The sequence below is a fragment of the Bufo bufo genome, chromosome 8 (genome assembly GCF_905171765.1).
Source record: "Bufo bufo chromosome 8, aBufBuf1.1, whole genome shotgun sequence".
Taxonomy (NCBI): Eukaryota; Metazoa; Chordata; class Amphibia; order Anura; family Bufonidae; genus Bufo; species Bufo bufo.
Window position 1 is genome coordinate 169140573 of NC_053396.1, and position 18060 is coordinate 169158632.

The window sequence follows — 18060 nt, forward strand, 5'->3', positions numbered from 1 at the left end:
TGCTAGATGGCCGCTAGCACATCTGCAATACCCAGTCCCCACAGCTCTCTGTGCTTTTATTGTGTTAAACAATTTTGATCCATATGCAAATGAACCGGAGATGAGTCCAGCGGAAAGGAGCCCAGCACCGCCCCGCGTCCTCCGAATCTCCTCCTTGCTGGCTGACGTCAAAGAGCTGGAGCGCTGAAATCTCGCGATGCGCGAGCTAGCGCATTCGTAGTTCGTTCCCTGTGCTGATGCCAGTACAGGGAATGATCATGATGCCGACACTGCGCATGCGCTAGCTCGCGCATCGCGAGATTTCGGTGCTCCAGCTCTGTGACGTCAGCCAGCAAGGAGGAGATTCGGAGGACGCGGGGCGGTGCTGGTGCTCCTTTCCGCTTGACTCATCTCCGGTTCATTTGCATATGGATCAAAACGTCTTTTTTTTAACACCGTTAAAGCACCGAGAGCTGTGGGGACTGGGTATTGCAGATGTGCTAGCTGCCCATGTCCCCAGCTCTATGCACAAAATCCTGGTGACAGGTTCTCTTTAAAAGGGACGATTTCTATGTTTTAAGTATGAGTTGTCCTCACTTTCCAGTGCTCTGGCAGTATCACAGCACCGCTGTCCGATCGCTGGGGTCCCCACTTATCCCGAGAATGTTGTTCCCGTCCACAGGTCATAATGGAAAGGCAGGTGGAGCCGGCACCCTGGTGCTTATTTGGTTTGCTGTGGGACTGGGAGATATCCGAGTGCTGACCCCCCACTGACCAGTTAGTTAACTCTTATCCAGTGAATAGGGGTTAAGTTTGTAGTAAGCGAAATACCCCTTTAAATTAAGTTAAATAAATGGCTAAACCAAGGCCTCATTCAGCTACTTCTTAGGCTACTTTCACACTGGCGTTTTGGCTTTCGTTTGTGAGATTCATTCAGGACTCTCACAAGCGGTCTAAAACGGATCAGTTTTGCCCTAATGCATTCTAAATGGAAAAGGATCCGCTCAGAATACATCAGTTTGCTTCCGTTCCATTTCCATTCCGGAGGCGGACAGTGTTTTGGTGTCCGTCTGACGATACTGAGCCAAACGGATCCGTCCAGACACACAATGTAAGTCTATGGGAACGGTTCCGTCCTCCATTGACTTTCAATGGTGGTCAAGACTGATCCGTCTTGGCTAAGGTAAAGATAATACAAACGGATCCGCTCTGAACGGATGCAGACGTTTTGTGTGAAAGTAGCCTAAAGTTCATAATGCAGTAATTAAATAGCTAAACATTGAGAATTCCTGGTGAGATCACACGACGATTCCTGTGCAGTAAGGGAACCTAAAATGTAGTAATCTGGGAAGTTTTCTGGTATGTTTTATTACTGAATCATGTAAATATTACAGTTTTTGTGTTTAGATGAAAAGCGTGGTGTCCTTTACTTCCAGGATAGATGACGTAAACTGTTCTGAAGTGTTTGTAACCTTCACACAACCTTAGTAATTCAGATTTTGTGCGTTTTCACAGTCCAAATCTTCTCGGAAGTGTTCAAGCGGGAATGACAATGATGAGGTGAGACGCCCCGGAAAGTTCTTCTCTATTCCGCCTAAGTGGTATGATTTTCACACATGATCCGCATGACGCCTAATATATTGCTGCTTGTATACTTTTTTTTTTTTTTTTAAATATTCATTCTATTATTAAAGGCGTTGTCCTCGTTCAGAGCTGGAGCCGGACATAACCGCTTCTTCCCCCACTCAGCCCCTCTGAGATGAGCATCAGAGCATTCCATACTCCAATGCTCTCCCTTGCCCTACGCTGTATCTCAGTGTATTTACACTGCTAGGGGGGCTTCTGCCTATCAGTGTTGCTGGTGACGTCACTGGCACTAATGGGTGGGCTTTAATGCTGCCCTAGCTGTTTTACAGGCTAAGGCAGCATTAAAGCTCGCCCCATTAGTGCCGGTGACGTCACCGGCAACACTGCTAGGCGACAGCCTCCGCCTAGCAGAGACCCAGTACATAACCGGATCTAATGAAAAAGCAGGGGAGAGCATCTCAGAGGGCTGCCTGGGTGAAGAAGGGGATATGTCCGGCTTTAGCTCTGAACCCAGACAACCCTTTTTAAATTGTATTTTAGGTTTGTAAAAGTAACAAAAAGACCAGTAACATAACTGCAGGTCATCTCTCTGTTTTAAGGGAGTCTTGCCAACCACAAGAAGCAATGGTATATGTACATACATTACAGGCCCTTCCTGGTCAGAGGGGGTTCCACTGCCAGAACCTTCATTGATCTTAAAGTGGTTCTCCGGCCCCTACTTGAAAATTGCCCATCTTCATTACCTGTGGAGGGAAGGTTATTACACCAATACTTACCCTCCACAGCGCAGCCCTTCCTATGATTCTCTTCACGGTCACATGACCGCTCCTGAAGCATTTTCAAGTCTTCCAGTCCAGCACCGTCTTCTTCTTTTTCTGCCTGAGGCAAGAGACGGAACGTCATCTCTGACGTCACCGCCTCCTGCCGGCCTTCCTCGGTCCCGTCGCTTGCACACTACTGCGCATGCGTCGGGACCGCCGTCCGTCTTCTGAGTGTATAGGCTTCTATGTGAAGCCTGTACTGACTGCTGCACAGCGCGATGTAAGCGCTGTACATGAGTGACAGCATAGCGATCGACCACAGAGGCTGATCGCTATGCTGTGGAGGTCATTGGGGGAGCTGTGGGGGGCACTTTGGATGGCACATGGGTGCCCTTGTGGGCTTTGTGGATGGCACTTTGGGAGCACTGTGGATGTCATTAGGGGCACTATGGGTGGCCCATGGGCACAATGGGGCCACTGGATGGCACAATGGGGGGCACTGTTATGGGGGCACCGAGTAGAAGTGATAGGGCTCGTGCACAGAACCGTTTCGGTTTTGCAGTCTGCAAGTTGCGGATCCACTAAATAAGGTTACTGTCCGTGTGTGATTCACATTTTTTTTTTTTTTGCAGTCCCATTGAGTTCTATGGGTTTTAGATCTGCATTATGAGGACCAGAATAGCACATGTTCTATCTTTCACAGAACTGACGTACAGATGTGGAAAGCACATGGACATCATCAGTGTTTGTTTTTTTTTTTGTTTGTTTGTTTTTTACATCCGTATGTCAGTTCCAGTAAAGACAGAACATGTCCTATTCTGGTCCTCAAAATGAGGACCTCAAATCCATAGAACCCAATGGGACTGCAAAAAATGTGGATCGCAAAATGGATACGGTCGTGTGCATAAAGGTTTAGATGCAGCAGCTCAGCAGGTTGTATGATACAAAATGGGATTAGATACACCGCTCAGCAGTCCGTATCATAGAGGATTGGATTAGATACACACTTCAGCAGGCTGTATTGCACACAACAGGCTCTGTATCAGGCACACATACATGTTAGGATTAGATACAGATGTGTTTGGACGTGCTTGCCGATTCCAGCTGTTTATCACACTCTGGAGATGGTGAGGGACGGTCAGTGATGAGTTTAGATACACGGCTCAGCAGGCTGTATCACACCGGATAGGATTAGATACAGATGTGTTTGGGTGTGCTTGCTGCTTCCAGCTGTTTATTACACTATGGAGATAGTGAGGGCAGAGCCAGTAATGGGATTAGATACTGAGTGAGAAGTAGATTCATGTCTGGGAGTAGAAAGACAGACACAGGAGTTATAGATGGAGTGGCTGCTGCAGGCAGAGCAGTGTGGGGGGCGTGGCCAGCCTGTGACTCATCACTGTGCAGTGCAGCCAGGCTTGTGTATCAATAAAGTTATGTATTCAACAAAACAAGAAGGGGAGAAAGTAAACAGATCTGCCAGGATAATGTGATGTCTTCCAGGGGGAAGGAAAGCTCAGACATGAAAAACAGGTATTGGGGGCATATGTATGCATGGTGAGGGGTGTTAGAGCACATAAAAGAATTTTGATTTTGGGAGCGGACAACCTCTTCAACAATAAAACCGGGTCTTGCGCTGGATCTACTGCCATTTCTATGAAACTTTAACAAAAGACCATGGTTTTAATGCAGAGCATACTATATGTTTGTCTTGATTTCTTTTATGCAGTGCAGTAGCTACGAGGTGCAGCCATAAAGAGGAGAGCAGGATGTCGACAACATTTTTTTTTCTTTTTTTTTTATATCTTGCTTGTATTCCTTACTGTCTTATGTTACATGTGTAGCCTGGATGCTGGCTACAGTTTAGTGCCCATTCGGCATAGGGTTGAAGACCTGAGGATATGAGGCAGACTGGTTGCTAGTGATGGGATGTTGAGCAGCCTCATTTAATAAAAACTGATTCTTGGATGTTCCTACAAACTCTCGTATCTGATAATCTGCCCATTTAAAGGTGCCACAGATCACCCGATGAACGAGCGAAACGCTTGTGGCTCGGGAGAAATGATCGGAGGTGCGGACATTTTTCCCAGGAACAGTACTTTTGTATGGGGATGAGCGATGGCAATAGCGATCACTCGTCCTCATCCTCATACTGTGGAGGTGATCACTGCATGTAAATGCAGTGCTTCACCTCCACTTAATGAGCAGCCGCCTGTTAGGATGGATTGCTTCCTTCCCGATAATTGGCTTCTCCTCAGAGCGTGTAAATGCGCCTTAATGATTCCCGTACACATTAGTCTATTGTTGGCAGGCACTGGCTGAAAATCTAATGTGTATTGGGAGCTCCGACCCTCTATTGACACCTTGACAGATGATGTTGGGGGACGGAAGGATTGGTGGTGTTGAATTTCAATTTTGGGAAATAAGCCGCAACCAGAGGTCTCTGGCAGCAGCCTTCTTCTCTCTCCCTATTGAAGTCAGATACACACTCAGCTGAGCAGAGCTTTTTTTCTATGTACGAGGGCAACAGCTTTTTTGGAGTTGTATAGACAGCTTTAGCACGTCAGAATCATAAAGCTGTCTTTAGCTGTATGTCACATAGTATTCCTTAGATTGTTAACTGCCATATGAGCTCAATCCAGACTTCCAATGGTCATGTCTGCGTGCTCAGTGTAGAAAGTACCGCACACGGACGGAACACCCACACTTCATAATTAATGATTTTACAGCACGATCTGTGCAGAGAAAATTGCAGCAGGCACCATTTGGGTCTGATTTTTGACCCATCTAGTGAATGGGTCTGTTAAAATAACAGCACACAGATATGCCATCCATATATGCTCAATTTTAAAAAAAAAATCAGTCATTGTTTTGTGGCCAGAACACAGACAAATTTAAAGTGTAACGGCCGTTTCATTTTTTTATACCCTAATGGTATAGTACACCCTGCTGTATAAATGCGTTTGTGCATTATAATTTAATCTTTTTCCGTTTCAACTCAGAATAACATCCAGAAATGGGTGTCCCCTTCACATTGAGCAGCCTCTTCTTACAGGGTTGTCATGTGCAGCCGTCTCCTCTGATATAAACAGGAGACGGGGAGAGCACTGGGGGGAGGAGCACAGCCCTGAGTGCCTGGGCAGAAAGTGGAGGGGGGAGGGCTGCTTTAGATGGGGATATCTCCTGAATGGTAGCAGCTAGAAACAAGCTGACATTCCAGGCTTTCATACAACACCAGAATGACAGGAAGAAATTGGGAATAATCGCAAGTAAAATCTGCTTTTACTTTCACTTTCATCTGCATTCGGAGCATCCCGATTTCTATCAGTGATATCTTTCCCTGTACTGAACATATTGCTGTCCTTCTGGTATTGTCTAAAATCTTGGAATGTCAGCTTTCAAACAATACAAAGCCCATATCTCTAGATAACCAGAGATATGAGCAGCTAAACAACCCCCTTCCCTGTCAGTATGGAGGAGAATGTGGGAGCAACTGACAGGCTTGCAGGAGGAGAGAAAAAAATATGAAATATATATAGAAATGTGACATTATCATCAGTGTAGTGACCTGAATAATACAATTTTTACTACTCAGTGAGCGCTGTAAAAAACTAATGTAAAAATTGCTGTTTTTTTTCTTTCCCCCTAAAAATAAAATAGTTATTTAATACACTATATATACCCCAAAATGGTTCCTAAAAAAAAAAACTTTTAATGTGACTATTAAGAGGCTAAAACAAATGCTTACTGATTTCATTTAATTGCAGGGCTTGTCTCTGGTTAGCTGTATGTGAGAGGATACACACTGTTCTGGGGTAGTGGGGGAAGTTATCTGCATTCTAATTGGTTTTGTCTGTCTCTAGTTAGCTGTATGTGAGAGGATACACACTGCTCTGGGGTAGTGGGGGAGGTTATCTGCATTTTAAATTGGTCCTGCTAGGAGAGCAAGGGGTTATGGGAAGTGAGGGAAATACAGGATGGCCTTAACAGGGCAAAGATCACCACAGGAAGTGCAGCAGAGGCCATCTTAGGAAGATGCTGAAATAGAGGCACAGAGAAATAGGGTTGCTAAGGGCTGAATACAGTTCAGAAAGGTAAAATTAACTGAAAAATAAAGCTTCATGAATATTTTCCCTTCAGCATCACATATGTTAGGAATTTAATTTTTGGTAGTGAAATGGCAGTTACACTTTACATCTCTCACCTGAATATGGCCTTAAAGTGAAGCCAAAAATGGGCCCTATGCAGAGAGGTTTTCTTGGATCAGAAGGCCATCAGTATCGGGTTGTTGTGCTCAGATTGTGGGCACTCCCTGTTTATTAGCTGTCTGAAATGGGCATCTAATATTGCAGGTTTGTCAAATAGCTGATCGACTGGAATGTCCAGGATCGAATCCTCATGAATCTATTCTGGGTGAACTATCCTTATGATAGTCTATCGATATCCTGATCCTGGAAAGCCCCTTTAACTTCAGCACTCTCCACTGACTGAATACAGGAGATGGTAAATAGTGCTCGCTGTCCAGAGAACAGTTGTGAGCCATTGGGTTTCTCTGCATTTCCCATCTCCCCTCCCTCCATGACCTGAAATGTTCCTGCTTGTAGAGGAAGTGCTTTGCTTAATACATTTATATTAGGAAATGGCAGATGATGTATTTCAACCTGTGTCTCTCCAACTATTGTGAAACGGACTCCCTGCGCTTGGAGGGCATACTAGGAGTTGTAGTTCTGCAATAGCTGGATAGCTACAGGTTTGGGACCACGGATGTGTATGAGTAATTCCTTCTGGTTGAGGAGGCAGATACTGTAAGCAGCTGTCACACCATATGAGATCATGGATTTCAGCGTGTACGTTTTTTTGTCTGCAGCAGTGAACTCTAACCCGTGGCTCCCAAGCTGTTGCAGGACTACAACTCCCAACATGCCTTATATCTGAATGCTGCCAGAGAATGTTGGGAGTTGTGGTTTTGCAACAGCTGGACAGCCCCAGGTTAGAAATCACTGTTCTACAGAATGACTTCATTTTAACTCTGTTTTTGTCTGATTTTCATTTTAGAAAAACAGTGATAGTGCAAATGTGTCACCCTCATCCCCCGTGTCATCAGAGGTACATCTTGTGCTTTGTTTTCTTTTTATTTCTGTTCACTGTATGTTCTTTTTCATGTTGTTTTTTAATTTAATTTAACTTCATTTATTTTATTAAAAAATTTTTATCAAGAATTTCTGCACTTTTACATTTTAAAGGGAGCCGGTCACAATGAGAATTCAATGTAAGCTACCGACGACACTTTATGGAGCAGAAGGAGCTGAGCAGATCGAAATCTAGTTTTACGGGAAAAGATTTAGGGGGTCATTACTGTCCAGATCTGCCTATATTAGGCGTATTTCTGGTGCAGATTTCAGAGCAAAGGTTATTTCTAGTGTTGAGCGACGCGAGCTTCAAATGCTTCATCCGAAGTCATTTTGTTCAATATGTCGGAATAATACTGTATTAGAATGTATGGGCTCCGGTGAGCCGAAGTAAGTTATTCGCGAAGTCCCGCGTGACTTCGTTGAGTAACTTCGGTTATAGATTTTTAAAGTGGAAAACCACTTTAAAACTGAACTTGACTTCGGTTCTGACTAGTACCTTGGAACCGAAGCCGAGTTTGGTTTCAAGTTTGAAAGTGGTTTTCCACTTAAAAATCAATTACCGAAGTCACATGTGACTTGGTGAATAACTTACTTCGGCTCATCGGAGCCCATACATGCTATCACTGTATGGAGGCGAATCTCCGTACAGTATTATTCCAAAGTTTTAAACGAAGCGACTAAGGATGAATCATCCAAAGCTTGCTTTGCTCAACACTAGTTATTTCCCCTCTCACGCCAGGTCTAAAAAAAGTGGGCGTGGACATTCATTAGGGGTTAAGACCAGCGTTGAAACCGCCTGTCTTAATAAATGACCCCTTTAGTCTAAGTTATTTTATACATTTGATTTCCTGCTCATTCTAAGCTCTGATGTCCAGAAGGTGGTCTCAGTGTTTGACGGCCTTCCCTCTACGACTGTGTATACAGAGCGAGCTATCAATCACTGATGGGACCGCCTCCTGGGCTTCACAACCCGGAATAAGCAGGGATATAACGTTTTACTGAATCTTTCCCCACAAACTATACATGGGGAGATTTCCAACCTGTTCCAGGGACTGAGCGCGGAGCCGGTATTGTAATTATTTGGTATATATTCTGCTCCTCCTGCTCTATAACATGTTTCCTGCAGCTCAAACACCTTGGTTCCCTTTAAGGGTGGCTGTATTGTTCCTTTGATAATACCCTGCATGGCAGTCCAGTTTCTTCCTTATGTTTATTTATTTTTTTTTTTTTCCCTCTTCATTCTCTTGCCTAGTGCATTTGCTGTGATTGACAGGCCATATGATACAGTGGTCTCCAGCAATGACTGTGGAGAAGGGATAGCTCATGGTGTCAGTATTAGTATAAATGGGTTTGCCACTATATCTTTAGTCCTGCACATGTGCTAGGAACTGCAAAGAGAGGCACTTAGTAATACACGGTTATTAATAAACCATCTGCAAGGTCCTAGGATGGTTTAGGTTGCTTATCCCTTGTTTACTGCAATCACGGGGACAGGAACCGTGGGTATAGCTATGTCCTCGTAAAAATGAGGCGTTGACACTAGATAAAGCTGTTAGCTCCTCCTCTTCAGGGTAGCTCTGAAGATTTGTTATTTTAGTTTTTTATTTTAGTTTTTTTTTTCAGGTGGGAGACAGTGGACACCTCGCCTCCCTGTTCTCCCGGGGGGGCACGCCAGCGTTGGTCCGCCACGCTGCCTCCTCCCCCACAAGAAGACAACGGGACCAGGGCAGCCTCGCTCCCCTGCATCCCGCCAGCAGAAGGGTCACCCATCCAAGCCCCTCTTTCAGCCCCTGCTGGAAGAAGAGAGAGGGTGAAGATGGTGGCCGGACAGATAAGAGAAGCCTGCCCGGCCATGAGCACATCGCCTAAAAGGGGGCGGATGGTATTCCGGCATAGCGAGGCGAAGCGGCAGGCTTAGCGAAGTGCCGGCTAGCTCCAATTCTTACGGGCGGAATCCAGGTGCATGAGAAGGGAAATCAGGCACTGCGGGGGTTAATGAGCAGGAGATGCCGGGCCTGAGGGGGCGGGGCCTACTTTTCCCGCCACAGAGCTCAGGAAGATCTCCACAGGGACATCCTCCTCAGACGGCGTCTGCTCATGGCTCTGGTGGGAACTGTTGAGCCTCCCCTCAGGTTAGCTGTACTCTCTCCAGCCCCAGATTGCCCTACCATCATGTCTGATCCCTTTGGTGCACTACCTCGGCTGCCAATAGCTGTCCATTATGCCTCAGGCTAAATTCCCTTGCGGGACATCTGATTCTGTCTGCTCTGCTTGTCAGATGCCCAGGCAGGGGCCCCCCCTTCAGCCTGTACTGCTACCTCACCCTCCGGCAGCTGAGTTACCCGATTGGGCCAGAACTCTCTCTCCCAATCCACCCTATCTATAGTGGGTCGCTTGGTTGAGAATCTGCCACCTGCGCAGGCTGCACCTCCCTCGGATGCACCCTCCAGAGCTTCTTGCTCGGGCGACCACCCCCTAGGTCACTTCCCTCCGGTGGTCCCGTCAGCGCACGGCATTCACAAAAGCGTCCCAGAGTGGAACACTCTTCCTCCTCTGACGCATCTCCCTCTCCGCCCTGTGTACGGTCTCACTCAGGGTTTTCTTCTCCTGGGGACGTGCTGTCCGACAGAGAGGTTGAGAATTCAGATTTGGATATGGATACGGAGCAGCCTTCTAAGTTGGCATCCACCGTGGATAGCCTCATTGCTGCCATCCGCGACACCTTCCGAGTGCAGGATGATCCTCCCACTGACCAACAGGGGGTATCCTTCTTCTGCCCAAAACAGGCCTCAAGAGTGTTTCGCCACAATGATTTTGCGGCGGTGTTTTCCAAAGCTTGGGATCATCCAGACATGCGCTTTTCTGCCCCAAAGAAGCTGGACATCCTATATCCCTTCCCAGCGGATTGCATTTCTATGTGGACATCCCCCCCTAAGGTGGACCCACCAGTGGCACAGCTAGCCAAAAATGCGGCTATTCCTATAGCCGATGGATCCTCCCTTCAGTCCGCTGAAGATCGTCGGATGGAATCCTTGACTAAGTCCCTCTTTGCTGCTACGGGGTCAGCCTTTAGGCCTGTGTTCGCCTCTGCGTGGGTGGCAAAGGCGATCTCTGAGTGGGGCAGTCAGCTGGACCAGGATTTGGTATCCGAGCTTCCTGCTCAGGATCTCTGATCCTTGGCTCAGTTGCTCATCCAGGCTGGTGAGTTCCTCTGCGAGGCTTCCTTGGACGCTGGCGCCCTCATTGTGCGCTTTTCTGCCCTTGCGGTCATCTTACGCCGCAAGCTTTGGCAAAAGTTGTCGGCAGCGGACGCGACTTCCAAGCGTTCCTCAGTCGGTCTCCCCTTTGCCGGCACTCGTCTCTTTGGTTCTCGGCTAGACTAAATTATTTCTGAGGCCACGGAAGCCAAGAGCACTCATCTCCCACAGCCTAGGGCCAAGCGGGCCTCTCATGTTAGGTCAGGTCCCTCTCGTGGCAGGCCCTTTCGTCGATTCGCTAGTTCCTGCCCCGCGGCCAGCTCCTCCGCTGGGGGCGGCGGGTTTACTTCCCAATATGGATGCAAAAAGCCGTCCTTTCGGGCACAGCCCTCCTGGCGTCCCAGACCTCAGGCCGCTCAACCTTCGGCAGCTAAGCAGTCCTCAGCCTGATGGTGTGCCCCCGCCCAACAGGGTGGGGGTCTGCCTCCTCCTCTTCCAGGACGTTTAGCGGGCCCATGTCTCTTACACTTGGGCACTCGAGATTGTATCCTCGGGATACGTGATAGAGTTCCTGTCTCTTCCCCCAGACAGGTTTTTTTCAATTCTGTCTTCCACGGAACCCGAGTGGGTGACCGCCTTCTCCCAGGCCATTCAGTCCCTTCTGGATCGGGGAGTCATCTCTCCTGTTTCCCCAGCAGAAAGGTTCAAGGGGTTCTATTCAAACCTTTTCATGGTCCCAAAAAAGGAGAGCTCTGTACGCCCAATCCTGGACCTCAAGCTACTGAGCAAGTTTCTCCGTCTCCAGCAGTTTCGGATGGAATCCCTTAGTTCCATAATTGCTTCTCTGAAGCGGGGGGATTCCTTTCGGCCGTGGATATCCAAGATGCATACCTCCACGTTCCCATTGCGCAGAGTCACCAGCGCTTCCTGAGGTTTGCAATAGGAGACCATCATTACCAGTTTGTCGCCCCCCCCCCCCCCCCCCCCCCCGATCGGGCTGGCAACTGCGCCTCGGGTCTTCACAAAGATACTGGCCCCTCGTCTCGCCCTACTCTGTTCCAGAGGCATCTTTCTCATGCCTTATCTGGACGACATCCTCATCAAGGCTCCTTTCGCTTAGGCGCCGAGCAGCGTACGAATTACGCTGGAAGCCCTTGCGCGTTTCGGGTGGCTGGTCAATCTGCAGAAGTAGTCTCTGACTCCCTCCAGACAACTGGTCTTCCTGGGTATGCTTCTAGACACGGAAGCAGCACAGGTCCGCCTTCCCTCGGACAAGCTACTGGCCTTACACCGCGTGGTGAGGGTTCTTCTCGACTGCAGACTTCTGACCATTCGACTCTGCATGAGGACGCTAGGGAAGATGGTTGCCTGTTTCGAGGTGATCCCCTTTGCCCAGTTCCACTCTCGCACATTCCAGAGAGCGATTCTGTCGTCCTGGGACAAATTTTCCGAGAGCCTGGACTGTCCCATCCGCCTCTTCCTCAGGTGCGGTCGTCCCTTTGTTGGTGGCTGTCGGTTCCAGTTCCGGAAGGGTCCTTCCTTCCGATATCCTGGACCATTGTTACCACCGACGACAGTCTGCTGGGTTGGGGAGGAGTGTTGGGGAGGCACATGGTCTTGGTCGGAGTCCAAGCTCCCGATCAATGTCCTGGAGCTCAGGGTGATTCTTCTTTCCCTCTGACATTGGACCCACCTCTTGAAGGGTCGCCCCGTCAGAGTCCAGTCGGACAACGCCACGGCGGTGGCATACATATGATTTGATGGCCTCACAGCTCAATCGGAAACTTCCCACCTTCCTATCCCAAGCAAGGGATCCGGAAGCTTGCTGCGTGGACGCCCTGATCTCCCCTTGGCAAGGATTCTCCCTCCTTTACATGTTTCCCCCCTTCCCCCTCCTACCCAGGGTTCTACGGAAAATCAGGATGGAGGGCATTCCAATGATCCTAGTCGCCCCGGATTGGCCCCGTTGCGCGTAGTACGCCGACCTCGTTCTACTTCTAGGAGACGTCCCTTGGACACTACCCCTCGGAGACTACCTTCTTTCGCAGGGACCTGTCTTCCATCAGCATTTAAGGTCTCTTCGTTTGACAGCTTGGCCATTGAGACCGCCATTCTAACGCGAAGAGGTTTTTCGGCGGATGTCATCCGCACTATGATTCAGGCCAGGAAGCCTTTGTCGTCCAGGATCTATTACAGGATCTGGAGGTCCTTCCATGGTTTATGTTAAAGCCGTAATATTCCACCACTTCGTTTTTCTCTCCCCACGGTCCTGTCCTTTTCTTCAATCAGGGTTGCACCTTGGTCTGGCCCTTAGTTCCTTGAAGGGTCAGGTGTCGGCGCTTTCTATTTTTTTCCAGTGCCCTCTGGCCCCCCTGGGGCCTGTAAGGACTTTTCTTCAAGGTGTGGCACATAGGGTTCCCCCGTACCGTCCTCCTTTACCATCTTGGGATCTGAATTTGTTCCTCCCAGTGCTCTAGACTTCTCCTTTTGAGCCATTGCAGGAGATTTCTCTCCTACTCCTGTCCTTAAAGGTGGTTTTCCTTGTAGCCATCACTTCCATCAGACGGGTGTCCGAGTTGGCGGTGCTCCCCTGCAGAGAACCCTTCCTGGGACAAAGCGGTTCTCCGGCCCGTTCCTTCCTTTCTTCCGAAGGTGGTCTCTGACTTCCATATTAACCAGGAAATTGTCCTCCCCTCTCTGTGTCCATTTCCTTCACACTCTATGGAAAAGGAGTTGCACCATGGACGTTGTCAGAGCTCTGAAGATCTACTTAGCAGCCTCCGGTCCCTTCCACCGTACGGACTCCCTTTTTGTCATTCTTGAGGGTCCTCGCAAGGGATTGGCGACCTCCAAGGTGGCAATCGCACGTTGGATTCTGGCTGCAGTTGCGGAGGCTTACCGCGCCCGGGGCAGGGTTCCGCCCTTAGCGGTCACGGCTCACTCCACCAGAGTGGTGGGCGCATCTTGGCCTCGGAGGATTCGCGCTTCGGCTGCACAGTTGTGTAAGTGGCTACTTGGTCCTCCTTACACACTTTTACAAAATTTTACCAGGTGCATACTTATGCATCAGCTGACACTGCCTTGGGCCGCATGGTTTTGCAGGCGGCAGTTTCTTAGATGCCTGCAGGGATGCTTGCTTCCATGGGTCTGTGGTTTTTCCCTCCCTGTGGACTGCTCTGGGACGTCCCACGGTTCCTGTGTCCCCCAATGAATATGGGCGAGAAAAGGAGATTTTTGTATAACTTTCCAGTAAAATCTCTTTCTCGCTCATCATTGGGGGACACAGCACCCACCCAGTATTTTTCTTCGACCACAGTTGTGGCAGTTGCTGGTTTGAACCCCGTTGGGTCTTTTGGCATGTTTGGTGTTTCATGTTTTTTTCTTTGGTTGGCTTGCTTCTCCTACTGCTTGTGCACAAACTGAAGCTCTCTCTCCAGGCTGAAGGGGGTATAGCTGCCAGGGGAGATGCTAACAGCTTTATCTAGTGTCAACGCCTGCTAGAGGACATAAAGCCAGGTCCATAAATATTGGGACATCGACACAATTATAACATTTTTGGCTCTATACACCACCACAATGGATTTGAAATGAAACGAGCAAGATGTGCTATAACTGCAGACTGTCAACTTTAATTTGAGGGTATTTACATCCAAATCAGGTGAACGGTGTAGGAATTACAACAGTTTGCATCTGTGCCTCCCACTTGTTAAGGGACCAAAAGTAATGGGACAATTTGGCTTCTCAGCTGTTCCATGGCCAGGTGTGTGTTATTCCCTCATTATCCCAATTACAATGAGCAGAAAAAAGGTCCAGAGTTAATTTCAAATGTGCTATTTGCATTTGGAATCTGTTGCTGTCAACTCTCAAGATGAGATCCAAAGAGCTGTTACTATCAGTGAAGCAAGCCATCATTAGGCTGAAAAAACAAAACCAACCCATCAGAGACATAGCAAAAACATTAGGCATGGCCAAAACAACTGTTTGGAACATTCTTAAAAAGAAGGAATGCAAAGGTGATCTCAGCAACACCAAAAAACCCGGAAGACCACAGAAAACAACTGTGGTGGATGACCGAAGAATTCTTTCCTTGGTGAAGAAAACACCCTTCACAACAGTTGGCCAGATCAAGAACACTCTCCAGGAGGAAGGTGTATGTGTGTCAAAGTCAACAATCAAGAGAAGACTTCACCAGAGTGAATACAGAGGGTTCACCACAAGATGTAAACCATTGGTGAGCCTCAAAAACAGGAAGGCCAGATTAGAGTTTGCCAAACGACATTAAAAAAGCCTTCACAGTTCTGGAACAACATCCTATGGACAGATGAGACCAAGATCAACTTGTACCAGAGTGATGGGAAGAGAAGAGTATGGAGAAGGAAAGGAACTGCTCATGATCCTAAGCATACCACCTCATCAGTGAAGCATGGTGGTGGTAGTGTCATGGCGTTTGCATGTATGGCTGCCAATGGAACTGCTTCTCTTGTATTTATTGATGTGACTGCTAACAAAAGCAGCAGGATGAATTCTGAAGTGTTTCGGGCAATATTATCTGCTCATATTCAGCCAAATGCTTCAGAACTCATTGGACGGCGCTTCACAGTGCAGATGGTCAATGACCCAAAGCATACTGCAAAAGCAACCAAAGAGTTTTTTAAGGGAAAGAAGTGGAATGTTATGCAATGGCCAAGTCAATCACCTGACCTGAATCCGATTGAGCATGCATTTCACTTGCTGAAGACAAAACTGAAGGGAAAATGCCCCAAGAACAAGCAGGAAATAATGACAGTTGCAGTAGAGGCCGGGCAGGATGAAACCCAGCGTCTGGTGATGTCTATGCGTTCCAGACTTAAGGATGTAATTGACTGCAAAGGATTTGCAACTAAGTATTAAAAAGTGAAAGTTAATGATTATTATTATGTTCCATTACTTTTGGTCCCTTAACAAGTGGGAGGCCCATATGCAAACTGTTGTAATTCTAGACAGTTCACCTGATTTGGATGTGAATACCCTCAAATTAAAGCTGACAGTCTGCAGTTAAAGCACATCTTGTTCGTTTCATTTCAAATCCATCACCACGATGTATAGAGCCAAAAATTAGAATTGTGTCGATGTCCCAATAATTATGGACCTGACTGTAGCTATACCCACGGTTCCTGTGTCCCCCCCAATGAAGAGCGAGAGAGATTTTACTGGTAAGTTATACAAAAATCTCCTTGTCTGCCATGTGCCCATAGAGCAGTTTACCACCACATATGGGGTATTTCTGTAAACTGCAGAATCAGTCATGTATATTGAGATTTATTTTGCTGTTAACCCTTGTTGTGTTGCAATAAAAATTTGATTAACAAAAAAAAATCTACCAAAAAAGTGAAATTTTGAAATTTCACCTCCATTTTCCTTTCATTCTTGTGGAACACCTCAAGGGTTAATAAAGTTTGTAACATTAGTTTTGAATAATTTGAGCGGTGCAGTTTCTAAAATGTCATTTATGGGTGGTTTCCATTACATAAGCCGCTCAAAATCACTTTATAACTGCATTGGTGTTTAAAAAAAAAATGGTTTTGGAAATTTTATAGAAAATTTGAAAAATTGCTTCTAAAATTCGAAGCCTAACGTCCTAAAAAAATAAAATGACATTTACAAAATTATGCCAACATAAAGCAGACATATGGGGAATGTTGATTGATAACTATTTTATGAAGTATTACTATCTTAAAAGTAGATAAATAAAAATTTCTCGCCCAGTTTCCTTGGGGGACACAGAAGACCTTGGGGTATAGCTCATCTCCCTAGGAGGCGTGACACTAAGTGAAGACTGTTAAGCCCCTCCTCCACAGCTATACCCTCAGCCTGGAGAGAGAGACTGCCAGTTTTTGCTTAGTGTCCAAGGAGGCAAGACACTCCCTGCTCTGCAGGGCTGCTTTCTCCTTGTTTCAATTTTAGTTTTTTACTTTTTTATTTTATTTTTGTTCCAGATCATCAGGGATAACAGAGACGCACTAGACCTCTCTGTTCTCCCGGGGTTGAGCTGCGCCAGTGCCGGTCACCCGCACTGCTGCCTCCCCCACAGAAGGCAAGGTGGATCAGGGCAGCCTCGCTCCCCTACATCCCGCCAGCGCAAGGGTCGCCCGCACGCCAAGTCCCTCTCCCAGCGTCCTGCCACTACGGTGCCAGTAGCTGAAGGGGCGACCCTGCTGGAACGGACCGAGGGTGAAGACGACTATGGTGAGAGAGAGGCTTCTCCAGCCCTACGTCCCCCGTCCCCCCCCGGTCTCCTGCGTGCCTGACCCTATACTGGGCCTATGGACCCTTCTGCCCATGCTAGACCTAGGCTGGCTCCTGGGCTGTCGCAGGGCGACATTCTGCTCCCTCTCTCCTGGCCTCCAGGACATTGGCACCCTTCTCCCTACAAGAAGAATGCCTAGGGAGCTGCGGAGGTCCGCAACTAGCTGCCCCTGATGGAGGGGTTATGCAGGCGTCCACCCTCACAGACCCGGTCTCAGGGTCCCCCTCCCTCTTACCGGCCACTACTTCAGGGCCAGAGGGCCCGCGCCTTGCTGCCACTGACCCTCCCTACTCTCACGGACACCGTTCCAGGGGAAAGGAGGTTGTAGCTGCCGGCCATATGGAGCGCTGTTCTAGGCACCGTGGCCTGCAAAATGAGCGCTTCAACAGCCCCGGCCGACCGTCGGAACAAAACTTGTGTTCCACTTCAAGGCCGCGATCCCGCTCTATCCGGGTCCCCGGCTCGCGGGGTGGGCACCCGCGGCCGGTATGTGCCGCTCCGTAGGCCCGGCTGGTACTTTAAGTACTGTGCGGCCCCGGTCATCCGGGCGCCGCTAAAAATTTAGGCCCCGGCTCTTACGGCCCGCGGGGTGGGCACCCGCGGCCGGTATGTGCCGCTCCGTAGGCCGGCCGGTACTTTAAATACTGTGCGGCCCCGGTCAGCCGGGCGCCGCTAAAAATTTAGGCCCCAGCTTCACGCTACTAGGCCGCAAATTCAGGCCTCTGTTGGAGGGGGCTGGAACTTCTCCAGGCGCGAATTCTTCCCGCCTGGAGGTTCCCCCGCCCCCAGAGGATCGCAGTGCCGCCCCCCAGGCCGGATCCCTGTTAACCCTTTGGGTACAGGCCGGCTTCCGATGAGCCTGTATGGGTGGATCTGTGCCCTGTAGGTGGCCCCCCCCCTTTTATTTTATTTTTTTCTGCCTCAGTGAGGCTGTGTGTTAAAAAAAAAAAAAAAAAAAAAGAAAGTTTTTATTATATATATGACTTGTGGGCTGCGCAGGACGCTGCAGCCTCATCTCAGAGTGCTGCCTGTATACATGCCCCCCTTCCATAGGCGGCATGGTGTCGCGCTCCCCGGCTGCGGCGCTGCCAGGGTCTTTTTTCCCCTTCTAGGTGGTT

At 48.4% G+C, this 18060-nt stretch overlaps 1 pseudogene; it reads left to right on the forward strand.

Annotated features, from left to right (window-relative positions):
• The window catches only part of LOC120978106, a 135662-nt pseudogene that overhangs the window by 98413 nt on the left and 19189 nt on the right, over nucleotides 1-18060 (forward strand).